The sequence below is a fragment of the Neovison vison genome, chromosome 7 (assembly GCF_020171115.1).
Source record: "Neovison vison isolate M4711 chromosome 7, ASM_NN_V1, whole genome shotgun sequence".
NCBI classification, from domain to species: domain Eukaryota; kingdom Metazoa; phylum Chordata; class Mammalia; order Carnivora; family Mustelidae; genus Neogale; species Neogale vison.
In genome coordinates, this window is record NC_058097.1 from 90,001,613 (window position 1) to 90,016,780 (window position 15,168).

A 15,168-nucleotide genomic window follows, 5' to 3' on the forward strand; every position below is an offset into this window, starting at 1 on the left:
TCTCCACACTGTTCTCCAAAGAGTCTGCACCAACTTGCATTCCCACAAATAGTGTAAGAGGATTCCCCTTTCTCCACATCCTCTCCAAAACATGTTGTTTCTTGTTTTTTTAATTTCTTGAGGGCCGCCCAGGGCACAAACAGGCATTGTGACCCTCATCCTCAGCATGCTTTCAAACAAGCTACCTCAGTTGTACCACCTGCATCCCGTACTGCAGGACTGGTATGCCCCTAGGCCCTAATCCTAACCCTTGGTGGGGATTTCGTGGTGCTCAGAACAAGGGCCCGTCTCAGGAATTCCTGTTTTGGGGCAACCATAAAGGGGAAAACAGCACTCTACCTTCCCCGAGAAAGCCACCAAACTATTGGAGCTGCGAGGTTCCTTAGAGAGTAAAATCTCCCATGCACTCATGGGAACACACCTGCATTCCGAGGCCATCCTGGACACACAATCCAGATATAAAAGCCTGAGTTACTGCATTCGAGTCACCCTAATTACAGTTCCTGACGAGCTGCTTTCCAGGTCTACACTTTGGGCCTGTGATCACCTTGCCACTAACCCTAACCAGAGTCTGTGTTTGCAGACTTCTCTCCCAAAACCATGGCACACATGCCCTCCACAATGGGGTTTCTGGAGCCACACCACAGGACTGTACCTGCCATCCCCAAGGAAATTTGACCATCACAGTTTCTCAAACCCTCCACATAAGAAGAAATCTGCAAGGTCCCTGAGCCCACCCCAATATTAGAGGCCTCTCTGGATGCGAATGTGCAGTCTGAAAGACCCTGATCATCTATATCCAGGCAGACACCTAAGTCAATGATCCTGAGTCAGAATATTGAACCTGACATGCCCCTAGGACCTCATTGGAACCCTAGATTAGGTTTTCAGGCATCTGTCCTTAAAGGTCTGTTCTAGAATACCAACTTATGATACAATATGTGTCCCTGAGCCAGACTATAGAACATCTCCTGTCCCCAGAAGGAAATCATGCTCTTTGATGTGTGTCAAACCCTCAGGGTTGGAGAATCCCGCATGAGTCCTTAACCACCAGCACATTCTAAGATCTCCCTGGCGACAAACCAGCATACCAGCATTGTGATTCATCTGCAAGAGAATCCATGTCAACTCAAGGCCTTGGTAGTTCGCCCCAGAGCCACAAGAATGAACCTGCTATGTTCCTCAGCTGCAAGGGTCAATGGAGGTGTGCTTTCCAGGCATCCATATGGGAGAGCTCTGCTACACAATCTATCCACCTGGGGGAAAATGGCGGAAATGTCCAGTACCCGGAAACCTTGTTTGGAACATCTCACAAACCCCATCGGGGGATCTCTTCCATGGTCTCTTGACGCCACACCTATATTTGTTGGTCATCATAGACACAAACTCCAATATGGGCAAACATCTGACATCCGCCATTACTAAGGTGCTGGATATCTCAAATAAGCCACTATACATTGGGACTGCCTTCCACTTGGCACTGAATTTAATTGTAGCTTTGTTAAAAATTCCATCCTCACCTTCCTGGTCCCCAAGCCCTCTTGACTGGGAATTCTGGAGCCACCACACAGCATTTTGCTTTCCCCATAGAAAGAAAAAGTGCCGGTGAGGATGCCCAGAAACCCCACATGAGGATCAAAATGCTTGGGCCTCGAGCTAATTCTGATTTATATGCTGCCCTGGCCACTAGTGCTGTGTCTGACAGAGCCTGAGCCCCGACCTCGTGTTAGCAACCCAGAGAATGGGGCCCATATCCAGCATGTGACTCTGACCATGGCCCAAGTCCGTCGTCTCTACCCATCCTTGGTATAAAGGCATCTGTCGAGGGGGGGGCAAGATGGCGGGGTACTAGGAAGAGGCGTCTTTTCAGCTGGTACCCCAAAGTGAGCTGATTACCTACCAAAGAACTCTGATCACCCATGAAATCAGCCTGAGATCAGAATTATACACGTCTGGATCTCTCAGGGGCAGAAGACGCCAGTGAGCAGGTAAAGCGGAATGGGAACGGCAGACTGATATCAGAAGATAAACAAAAGGGGGAGGGAGCCACCAGAGGCAACCGGTGGGACAGTAATACCCCAATACGAGCGAGAGTGCCCTGCGTCTGGGGACCAGCATTAACTTGGAGACTGGTTGTAAGCACTCCAAAAGAGCAAAGGATCGCGGGGGCAAACTGTGGGAATCGGGGCGGCTAGGGACAGGGGCTTAAGTACCCGGTCCCAGACGGCCTTCCCGGCGCAGAGGCAGAGAGAGTGTGGCGGAGAAACAGGCTCCTGGTCCCTAAGCCGCCAGCGCGCCCCAGAGCACGTGGGTTCTGGCTCCTGTGAGGGGATGGGAGCTGCGCTGGTCTGCGGAAGGCACGCAAGCCCCACCACAAAGCTTGAGATGCGCGCTGTACCTCCAGCTCTCCTGGGTTTCTAAGGCCCGGGGGCGCTTCTTGACCTGCGCCATTGTTTCAGAGTCTAAGCCGCGTGCGCGCTAAACTCTTTCCCGGACAGAGGCCCGCAAAAGCCCAGCCTGCGGCTTATGGACCAGCGCCCCGTTCTCAGTGCCCCAGACGCGCGCCCGACCCACAGCCGCGTTTGAAAAGAGGTGCGCGCAAGCCGGGCACTCCCAGCCCGGGCCAGCGGCAAAATCTCAGTGTGCGATCGCTGCTTGGAACCTCTCTGGCGGTCAGGAGCTCCCAGACAGCCGCCACTGCCTTGGCTTTGGGGACGAGCAAAAGATCCTGCGCCCCCAGGATCTGCAACTTGGAACCAGCTCTGCCAGCGGCCAAGGGGGGATTTAATCAGCTTCTGCACCCAGACTGAGGCTTCTCTCTGAGACGGAGATCAGGAAGTGTTCCAGGGTGCACCTTGACTGCACCAGAGTTGATACATCCAGCTACATCTGTTCAGTCTTCTCCCACCAAAATGACTAGGAGGAGGAATGCCCAACAGAAGAAAAATACAGAGGATGGACCTTCTGCAACAGAGCTAACGGCTATCAACATAGACAATATGTCGGAAAGAGAATTCAGGCTAACAATTATCCAGGCAATAGCTAGGTTGGAGAAAGCCATGGATGACCAAACAGAATTGATTAGGGCCGAGCTGAAAGCGACCAGACAGGATGTTCACAATGTTAGGGCGGAGCTTAAAGCTACCAGGGAGGAGGTCCACAATGCTCTCAATGAGTTCCAATCTAATCTAAACTCTCTCAAAGCTAGGGTAACTGAGACAGAAGATAGAATTAGTGATCTGGAAGACAAACAGATAGAGAGAAAGGATCAGGATGAAGCCTGGAACAAACAGCTTAGATCCCACAAAAGCAGAATCAGGGAAATAAATGATGCCATGAAACGTTCCAACGTCAGAATTATTGGAATTCCTGAAGGGGAGGAGAAAGAAAGAAATCTAGAAGATATCGTGGAACAAGTCCTTCATGAAAATTTTCCGAATCTCGCGAATGAAACCAGCGTTCATGTACTAGAGGCTGAACGGTCTCCACCCAAGATTATATACTCCAAAAAAACATCACAACACCTGATAGTCAAATTGAGAAATTCTAATTGTAAGTATAATCTCTTGAAAGCCGCCACGGCAAAGAGGCTCCTTACTTACAGAGGGAAGCCCATCAGAATAACGTCAGACCTGTCCACAGAGACCTGGCAAGCCAGAAGAGGCTGGCAAGATATATTCAGGGCACTAAATGAGAATAACATGCAGCCAAGAATACTTTATCCAGCAAGACTGACATTCAAAATGGATGGAGTGATAAAGAGTTTCCAAGACCGGCAAGGCTTAAAAGACTATGCAACCACCAAGCCGACACTGCAGGAAATATTAAGGGGGGTTCTATAAAAGAGGAAAAATCCCAAGAATAGCATTGAACAGAAATATAGAGACAGTCTACAGAAAGAAAGACTTCAAAGGTAACTCGATGTCAATAAAATCATATCTATCAATAATCACTCTCAATGTGAATGGCCTAAATGCACCCATAAAATGGCACAGGGTTTCAGATTGGATAAAACGACAGGACCCATCCATATGCTGTCTACAAGAGACCCATTTTGAACCTAAAGATACACGCAGACTGAAAGTGAAGGGGTGGAGAAGCATCTTTCATGCCAATGGGACTCAAAAGAAGGCTGGGGTAGCGATTCTCATATCAGATAAATTAGACTTCAAACTAAAGACTGTAGTCAGAGATACAGAAGGACACTACGTAATCCTTAAAGGGACTATCCACCAAGATGATCTAACAATTGTAAATATCTATGCTCCCAATATGGGAGCAGCCAATTACTTAAGAAAACTGTTGATCAAGATAAAGAGTCATATTGATATGAATACACTAATCCTAGGAGATCATAACACGCCTCTTTCAGAATTAGACAGATCATCGAAGCAGAAAATCAATAAAGAAACAAGAGCATTGAACGACACATTGGACCAGATGGACCTCATAGATATATACAGAACATTCCACCCTAAAACAGCAGAATACTCATTCTTCTCAAGTGCACATGGAACCTTCTCCAGAATAGACCACATACTGGGTCACAAATCAGGACTCAACCGATACCAAAAGACTGAGATTATTCCCTGCATATTCTCAGGTCACAATGCTTTGAAACTGGACTCAATCACAAGGGAAAGTTCCGAAGGAACTCAAACACCTGGAAGCTAAAGACCACCTTGCTTAAGAATGCTTGGATCAACCAGGAGATCAAAGAAGAACTGAAACAATTCATGGAAACCAATGAGAATGAGGACACTTTGGTCCAAAACCTATGGGATACAGCAAAGGCGGTCCTAAGGGGAAAATATATAGCCATCCAAACCTTGCTCAAAAAAATTGAAAAATCCAGAACACACTAGCTGTCTCTACACCTTAAAGAACTGGAGGATCAACAACAAATCAAACCAACTCCACTCATAAGAAGGGAAATCATCAAGATTAGAGCTGAGATCAATGAGGGAGAAACCAGGGATACAGTAGAACGTATCAATGAAACGAGAAGCTGGTTTTTTGAAAGAATCAGTAAAATAGATAAGCCACTGGCTACACTAATCCGAAAGAAAAGAGAGAAATCCCAAATTCATAAAATTATGAATGAAAAGGGAGAGATCACAACTAATGCCAAGGAAGTAGAAACAATCATCAGAAGTTATTATGAACAGTTATATGCCAATAAGCTTAGCAACCTAGATGAAATGGATGCATTCCTGGAAAAATATAAACTACCAAAATTGAACCAGGAAGAAATCGACAACCTGAATAGACCGATATCTAATAACGAGATTGAAGCAGTGATCAAAAACCTCCCAAAAAACAAGAGCCCAGGACCTGACGGATTCCCTGGGGAATTCTACCAAACATTCAGAGAAGAAATAACACCTATTCTCCTGAAGCTGTTTCAAAAAATTGAAGCAGAAGGAAAACTTCCAGACTCTTTCTATGAAGCCAGCATTACCCTGATCCCCAAACCAGGCAAGGACCCTACCAAAAAGGAGAATTTCAGACCAATATCACTGATGAATATGGATGCTAAGATTCTCAACAAGATCCTAGCCAACAGGATCCAACAGCACATTAAAAAGATTATCCACCATGACCAGGTGGGATTCATCCCTGGGCTACAAGGATGGTTCAACATTCGCAAATCAATCAATGTGATACAACAAATTAATATGAGAAGAGAGAAGAAACACATGGTCCTCTCAATTGATGCAGAAAAAGCATTTGACAAAATCCAACAGCCGTTTCTGATTAAAACGCTTCAAAGTATAGGGATAGAGGGAACATTCCTGAACCTCATCAAATCTATCTATGAAAGACCCACAGCAAATATCATCCTCAATGGGAAAAAGCTTGCAGCCTTCCCATTGAGATCAGGAACAAGACAAGGATGTCCACTTTCACCACTCTTGTTCAACATAGTATTAGAGTCCTAGCAACAGCAATCAGACAACAGAGAGAAATAAAAGGTATCCAAATTGGTAATGAAGAAGTCAAACTCTCTCTCTTAGCGTATGACATGATTCTTTATATACTTTATATACTCCACCCCCAAACTACTAGAACTCATACAGCAATTCAGCAACGTGGCAGGATACAAAGTCAATGTGCAGAAATCAGTGGCTTTCATATACACTAACAATGAAAATACAGAAAGGGAAATTAGAGAATCAATTCCATTTACTATAGCACCAAGAACCATAAGATACCTTGGAATAAACCTAACTAAAGAGGTAAAGGATATGTACTTGAGGAACTATAGAACACTCATCAAAGAAATTGAAGAAGACACAAAATGATGGAAGACCAATCCATGCTCTTGGATCGGAAGAATAAACATTGTTAAAATGTCTATACTGCCTAGAGCAATCTATACTTTTAATGCCATTCTGATCAAAATTCCACCGGCATTCTTCAAAGAGCTGGAGCAAATAATCCTAAAATTTGTATGGAATCAGAAGAGACCCCGAATCGCTATGGAAATGTTGAAAAACAAAAATAAAGCTGGCGGCATCACCTTACCTGATTTCAAGCTTTATTACAAAGCTGTGATCACCAAGACAGCATGGTACTGGCATAAAAACAGACACATAGACCAGTGGAACAGAGTAGAGAGCCCTGATATGGACCCTCAACTCTATGGTCAATTAATCTTTGACAAAACAGGAAAAAATATACAGTGGAAAAAAGACAGTCTCTTCAATAAATGGTGCTGGGAAAACTGGGCAGCTATATGTGGAAGAATGAAATTCGACCATTCTCTTACACCGTACACAAAGATCAATTCAAAATGGATAAAAGACCTCAACGTGAGACAGGAATCCATCAGAATCTTAGAGGAGAACACAGGCAGTAATCTCTTTGATATCAGCCACAGCAACTTCTTTCAAGATACGTCTCCAAAGGCAAAGGAAACAAAAGCGAAAATAAACTTCTGGGACTTCATCAAAATCAAAAGCTTCTGCACAGCAAAGGAAACAGTCAAAAAAACAAGGAGGAAACCCACGGAATGGGAGAAGATATTTGCAAATGACAGTACAGACAAAAGGTTGATATCCAGGATCTATAATGAACTCCTCAAACTCAACCCACACGAAACAGACAAACACATCAAAAAATGGGCAGAAGATATGAACAGACATTTCTCCAATCAAGACATACAAATGGCTATCAGACACATGAAAAAATGTTCATCATCATTAGCCCTCAGGGAGATTCAAATTAAAACCACATTGAGATATCACCTTACACCAGTTAGAATGGCCAAAATTAACAAAACAGGAAACAACATGTGTTGGAGAGGATGTGGAGAAAGGGGAACCCTCTTACACTGTTGGTGGGAATGCAAGTTGGTGCAGCCTCTTTGGAGAACAGTGTGGAGATTCCTCAAGAAATTAAAAATAGAGCTTCCCTACGACCCTGCAATTGCACTCCAGGGTATTTACCCCAAAGATACAGATGTCGTGAAAAGAAGGGTCATCTGTACCCCAATGTTTATAGCAGCAATGGCCACAGTCGCCAAACTATGGAAAGAACCAAGATGCCCTTCAACGGATGAATGGATAAGGAAGATGTGGTCCATATACACTATGGAGTATTATGCCTCCATCAGAAAGGATGAATACCCAACTTTTGTAGCAACATGGACGGGACTGGAAGAGATTATGCTGAGTGAAATAAGTCAAGCAGAGAGAGTCAATTATCATGTGGTTTCACTTATTTGTGGAGCATAACAAATAGCATGGAGAACAAGGGGCGTTAGAGAGGAGTAGGGAATTTGGGTAAATTGGAAGGGGAGGTGAACCATGAGAGACTATGGACTCTGAAAAACAATCTGAGGGGTTTGAAGTGGGGGGGCGTGGGAGGTTGGGGTACCAGGTGGTGGGTATTATAGAGGGCACGGCTTGCATGGAGCACTGGGTGTGGTGAAAAAATAATGAATACTGTTTTTCTGAAAATAAATAAATTGGGAAAAAAATAACGGCATCTGTCCCAGGGCCTTTGCTGGAATCCATGCCAACGGGAGAACCTGAAGCCCAAGAGAGAATTTCTCCTTCCCCATGGCAGAAAACGTGGCTGTTTGAAAGGGTGTCCAATACCCAGAGTCAGAGCCTGCTCCATGGCAATTGAGACAAGGACCACTCCTGCAAGCCACCTTGGCACAAGCAGGCATTATGACATTCAGCCTGAGCATGCTTTCAAACAAGACCTCTCAGGTGAACCACCAGCATCCCAGGCTGGTACAGGCCTGGTACGCCCCTGGGCCCAAACCTAACCCTTGGCAGGATTTTCCTGACATCCAGAACCAGAGGCCATCTTTATTCCCTGTTTTGGGGCACCCCTCAGATGGAAAACCACAATCTTCCCTTCCCTCATAAAGCCACCAAACTACTGGGAACCGCCAGGATCCTTAGAGAGGAAAAATCTCCCATGGAGCCATGAAACCACACTGTATATCGAGGCCATCCTGGACACAAAATCCATATAACAAAGCCTGTGCTACCACCTTTGAGTCACTTTAATTACAGTTTCTGATGAGCTGCCCTCCATGTCTACACATTGGGCTTGCGATCACCTCGTCACTAACCCTAACCAGAGTTTATGTTTTCAGACTCCTCTCCATAACCATGACTCACATACCATCCAGGATGGGGTCGCTGGAGCAAACCATAGGACTGTGCCTGTCGTCTCCAAGGAAACTGCCCATACTGTTGCCCAAGCACTCCATACAAGGTGAAATCTGCAAAGCCCCTGAGCCCAACCCAATATTGGAGGGCATTCTGGACGCAAATGCAAAGCCTGAAACATCATGATCACCTACATCCAGGCAGACACCCAAGCCAATGGTCCGGAGTGAAAAGATTCATTTGACATGCCCCTAGGACCTCATTGGATTTCAGGCATCTATCCTCAGGGGCCTGTTCTGGAATAACAATTTATGATACAACATGTGGTGCCTGAGCCACACAACAGAACATCTCCTGTTCCCAGAAGGAAACCGTGCTTTGAACCTCTGTCAAACCCTCAGGGTAGGAGAATCCTGCATGGCCTTTAGCTGGCAGGACATTAAATGCTCTCCGCTGTAACAAACCAGCATTGTGACCCATTTGCAAGAGATTCCCTGTCACTCAAGGCCTTGGTACTTCGCCCCAGAGCCTCAGAACGAACCTGCCATGTTCCTCAGCTGCAAGGATCAATGGAGGTGTACTTTCCAGGCATCCATGCAGCAGAGCTCTGCTATCCAAACTGCTACCACATGGGGGACCATCGAGCAATCAAATCAGACTCCACCTCTCCAGTAGAAGGAAACCTTTCTGTTTGGAACATCTCACAAGCCCCAGCGTGGGAAATGCTCCATGGTCTCCTGACGCCTCCCCTCCATTAGTCGGCCATCATAGACACAATTACCAGTGTGAGCAAACAACTGACATCTGACCTTACTCAGTTGCTGGATATCTCAAATAAGCCACTGCATATTGGGATTGCTTCCACTTGGAATTGGATTAAATTGTAGCTTATGTTTATAATTCCATCGTCAACTTCCTGGTCCCCAAGCCCTCTTGATAAGGAATTCCGGAGCCACAACGGAGCATTCTGAATTCACCATAGAAAGAAGAAATTCCTGGCGAGTCTGCCCAGAATCCCCACTTGAGGATCCATCTGCTCTGTTCTGTATGGAACCCCAATTTATAAACTGCCCTGGCCACCAGCGCTGTGTTTGACAGATCCTGAGGCTCAACCTAGTGTCAGCCACCCAGAGAGCGGGTCCCATATCCAGCATGTGAGAAAGGCCATGGCCCAATTCCGTCATCTCTACCCATCCTTGATATTCAGGCATCTGTCCTCAGACCTTCGCTGGAATCCCTGCCAATGGGGGAACCTGAAAAATAATAGAGAACTCCTCCTTCCCCAGGGCAGGAAACCTGGCTGTTGGTATGGGTGTCCAACTGTCAGATTGGGAGCAAGCTGTATGGCCAATGAGACCACGCCCACTCCTGAGGGCAGCTCAGGGCACAAACAGGCACTTTAGTCCCTCAGCCTGAGAATGCATTCAAATGAGTGCTCTCAGGTGCACCACCAGGATCCCACATTGCAGGCCTTGTATGCCCTTAGGCCCAAATCCTAACACTTTGTGAGATTTTCCAGGCAACTGGACCCTGAGCCTATCTCTGGAATCCCTGTTTTGGGGGACCCATAAGATGGAAAACAACACTCGTCCCTTCTTCGAAAAAGTCACCAAACTATTGGTTGCGACTAGGATCCTTAGAAAGTAAAAATATATCATGGTCCCAAGAGACATCACCTGCAATCCAAGGCCATCCTGGACACACAGTCCAGATAAAAGTCGGTTCTACCACCTTGGAGTCACCCTAATTAAAGCTCCTGACATGCTGCCCTTCAGGTCTACGCATTGGGCCTGTGATCGCCTCAACAATAACCATAACCAGAGTTTGTGTTTGCAGACTTCTTTCCCAAAACCATGGATCACTTGCCCTCCAGAATTTTTTCTCTGGAGCCATACCACAGGACTGTGTCTGCCATCCCCAAGGAAACTGTGCCCGTCACAGTTGCCCAAACCCTCCAGATTAGGAGAAACCTGCAAGAACCCTAAGACCACCCCAATCTTGGAGGCTATTCTTGATGCAAATGCACAGTCTGAAACACCCTGATCACCTATATCCAGGCATGTCAGTGATCCTCAGACAGAAAATTGAAACTGACATATCCCTAAGACCTCATTGGAACCCTAGATTTGGTATTCAATCATCTGTCCTCAGAGACCTGTTCTGGAATACCAACTTATGATACAACATGTAGACCCTGAGCTACACAACAGAACATCTCCTCTCCCCACAAGGAAACCGTGCTCTTCTACCTGTGTCAAACCCACAGGAGAGGACAATCCTGCATGGCCCTTGAGCCACAAACAGATTCTAAGGTTTCCCTGGTAACAAGCCAGCATTGTTACCCATCTTCAAGAGATTCCATGTCAACTCAAGGCCTGGTACATCACGCCACAGCCGCCAGAATGAACCTGCCCATGTTCCTCAGCTGCAATGGTCAATGGAGGTGTGTTTTCCAGGCATCCACGTGGCAGAGTTCTGGTATCCAAACTTATCACATGGGGGACCCTCGAGAAAACAAATCAGACTCCATCTATCCAGTAGAAGGGAACCTTTATGTTTGGAACATTTCACAAGCCCCAGCATGGGAAATCCTCCATGGCTTCTTGACGACACCCTTCCATTTGTTGGTCATCATAGACAGAAACTGCAGTGTGAACAAACATCTGACATCCGCCCTTACTCAGGTGCAGGATATCTCGAATAAGCCACTGCATATTGGGACTGCCTTCCACTTGGAACTGAATTTAACTGTAGCTTGTGTCTACAATTCTATCCTTAACCTCCAGTTCACCAAGCCCTCTTGATAGGGAATTCTGGAGCCACAACACAGCATTCTGCCTTCACATAGAAAGAAGAAGTTCCTGGTGAGTCTGCCCAGAAACCCCACATGAGGATCCATCTGCTCTTTTCTCGATGGAACCCCAATTTATAGGCTTCCCTGGCCACTAGTGCTAAGTCCTTCAGAGCCTGAGCCCTGACCTAGTGTCAGCCACCCAGAGAGTGGGATCCATATATAGCATGTGGGATGAACATAGCCCACAATAGCTCTCTTAGAGAGAAAAAGATCTCCAGGACTCGTGAGACCACACCTGCATTCTCAGGCAATTCTGGACACACCGTCCAGATATAAAAGCCTATGCCTCTACCTTCGAGTCAACCTAATTACAGTTGCTTATGAGGTGTCCAGGTCTATGCATGGGAACAGCGATCACTTCGCTACTAACGCTTACCTGAATTTGTGTTTGCAGACTTCTCTCCTTAACCATGACTCACATGCCCTCCAGGGTGGGTTCTCTGGAGCCACACCACAGCACTGTGCATGCCATCCCCTAGGAAACTGTGCACGTCACAGCTTCCCAACCCTCTTGATTATGAGAAACCTGCAACTCCAGTATTGGTGGCCGCTCTGGATGCAAATGTACAGTATGAAACACCCTGATCACCTACATCCAGGCAGACACCCAAGTCAACTGTCCTGAGTCAGAATATTGAAACTGACACGTCCCTAGGACCTCATTGGAAACCTAGTTAGGTTGTCAGGCATCTGTCCTCAGAGGCCTGTTCTGGAATACGAACTTATGATACAACATGTGGTCCCTGAGCCACACAACATTACATCTCCTGTCCCCAGAAGGAAACCATGCTCTTGGACCTGTGTTAAACACTCAGGGTAGGAGAATCCTGCACATGTCCTTAGCCACCAGCACATTCTAGGATCTCCCTGGTAACAATCCAGCATTGTGACCCATCTCTGCGAGAGATCCCATGTCAACTCAAGGCCATGGTACTTCGCCCAAGAGACACCATAACGAATCTGCCATCTTCCTCAGCTGGAATGTTCAATAGAGGTGTGCATTCCAGGCATCCATGTGGGAGAGTTCTGCTACCAATACTTTCCACATGGGGGACCCTGGAGCATACAATCCAGACTCAACCTGTCGAGTAGAAAAACAACATTGCTGGATGGAGCTTCTCACAAACATTAGCGTGTGGAATTCTCTACGGTCTCTTGATGATGATGACAAATGGTATCTCCATTTGTCATTCATCATAGACACAAACTCTAGTGTGAGCAAACATCTGACATCTGCCCTTACTCATGTGTTGGATATCTCATTCGTTGACCATCATAGATACAAACGTCAGTGTGAGCACACATCTGACCCTCGCTTATACTCAGGTGCTGGAGATCTCAAAACAACAGCTGCACATTGGAACGGCCATGTGCTCGGCACTGAGCTTAATCTTTGCTTGTGTTTTCAGACTCCTGTCCTCACACTCCTCGCCTGCAAGCCCACCAAATGGGGAATTCGGGAGCCACAATGCAGCCTTCTGCCTGCCCACTAGAAAGAAGAAGTGCCCTATGGGTCTGCGCAGAAACCCCACATAAGGATCCACCTGCAGGGCCCTCTATGTCACCCCAATATCATAGGCCTCCCTGTGCACTAATGCTCTGTCGGATAGAGCCCCCGCCCCGACCTCCTTACAGCCACCCAGATAGTGGGCCTCATATCCTGCAGGTGTGACCTGCCTTGACGTGAGTCCTTCATCTCGAACCAACCTGGGTGTTCAGGTACCTGTCCCAGAACATAGCTCAAATTCCTGCCATGGGGGACGCTAAAGCACAAAAAAGTACTCCTCCTTCACCATGGCAGGTAAAGCGCAGGTTGAGATGGTTGTCTCTTGAAAAACATGCACAGTCTGACAGCCTCAGCACCTACCTCCAGGAAGACATGCAGGTCAATGGCGCTGAGTCCGAAGATTGAATCTTCCATCCCCCTCAGACCTCATCAGAACCTTAGCTTAGGTTTTCAGGCCCTTTTCTCCAGAAGCCTGTTCTGGAACACCAACATATGGTCTAACCTGTGGTCTGTTAGCCATACCAGAGAACCCCTCCTGTCCCGCGAAGGAAACTTGGCTCCTGGGAACTGGGTATAACTCTAAGAATAGGAGAATCCTGCATGGCCCCAGGGCCACTGCCACATTCTGAGGTCTCCCTGGACACGAAGCAGCATTGGGACCCTTTAGACTGAGAACTTCCGACAATGCAGATCACTTGGAACTTGGAACCAGAGACAGCAGATCAAGACTTCCCTGTTACTCGGCTAAAATGGTAACTCGAGGAAAGCTTCCCAGGCCTCTTTTCAGAGAGCTCTGCTATCGAATCTTTCCATATGGGGGACCCAGGAGCCCTCTAAGCGGATTTCCCCCATCCCGCAGTTGGACACCTTGCTGTTTGGAGCAGCTCACAAACTCCAGCTTGGGAAAAGCTCCAAGGAATCTTGAGGCCACCCCACCATTTGTTGGCCATCATGGATAAAAACTCCAGCGTGAGCAGACATCTGACCCTCGGCCATAATCAGATGCCAGAGATCTCAAAACAACCGCTGCACATTGGAACAGCCATGTGCTCTTCACTAAGCTCAATGATTCTTGTGTTTTTAGACTTATGTTCACAATTTCCACGCCTGCAAGCCCTCCTTATTGGGAAATCGGGAGCCACAACTCAATATTCTGCCTGCCCACCAGAAAGAAGAAGTACCCTATGGGTCTGCACAGAAACCCCACAAGAGGGCCCACTTGCACAGCCCTCAATGTCACCCCAATATCATAGGCCGCCCTCTGCACTAATCTTCTGTCTGACACAGCCCGTGCCCTGACCTCCTTGCAGCTACCCAGATAGCAGACCCCATATCCTCCAGGTGGATCCTCACTTGGCCCAAGGATGTCATCTCGAACCAACCTGGGTATTCAGGTACCTGTCCCAGAACATAGCTCAAATTCCAGCCCATAGGGGACACTGAAGCACAAAATAGTACTCTTCCTTCCCCATGGCAGGAAAACTGAATTTTGAGATGGATGTCTAACCCTCAGAGTGGGAGCCAGGTTCATGGCCCATGAGACCAGGCCCACTCAGGATGGGCAGCTGGGCACAAACAGGCATTGTGATCCTCAGCCTGAAACACCTTTCCAACAAGCCCTCCATATTGGGAATTCTGGAGACACAATGCAGCCTTCTGCCAGCCCACCGGAATGAAGAAGTGCCCTATGGGGCTGCGCACAAACCCCAGATGAGGAGAAATACTGCAAGGCCCCTGAGCCCACCTCAATTTCATAAGCCACTCTGGAGAAAATGCACAGTCTGACACAGCCTCAGCACCTACCTTCACGAAGACATGCAGGTCAATGGCCCTGAGTTCGAAGATTGAACCTGTCATGCCCCTAGGACCTCATCGGAATTCTAGCTTAGGTTTTCAGGCCTCTGTCCCCAGAGGCCTATTCTGGAAAACCTATATGGTCCAACATGTGGTGCGTGAGCCAAATAAGAGAACCCCATCTGTCCCGAGAAGGAAACCTGGCTCCTGGGAACTGGGTCTAACCCTCAGGGTAGAGAATCCTGCATGGCCCAAGAGCCACTGCCACGTTCTATGGCCTCCCCAGACGCCAAGCAACATTGGGACTTGTTAGACTGAGAACTTCTGTCAACGCAGATCACTTGGAACTTGGAACCAGAGACAGCGGATCAAGCCTGCGT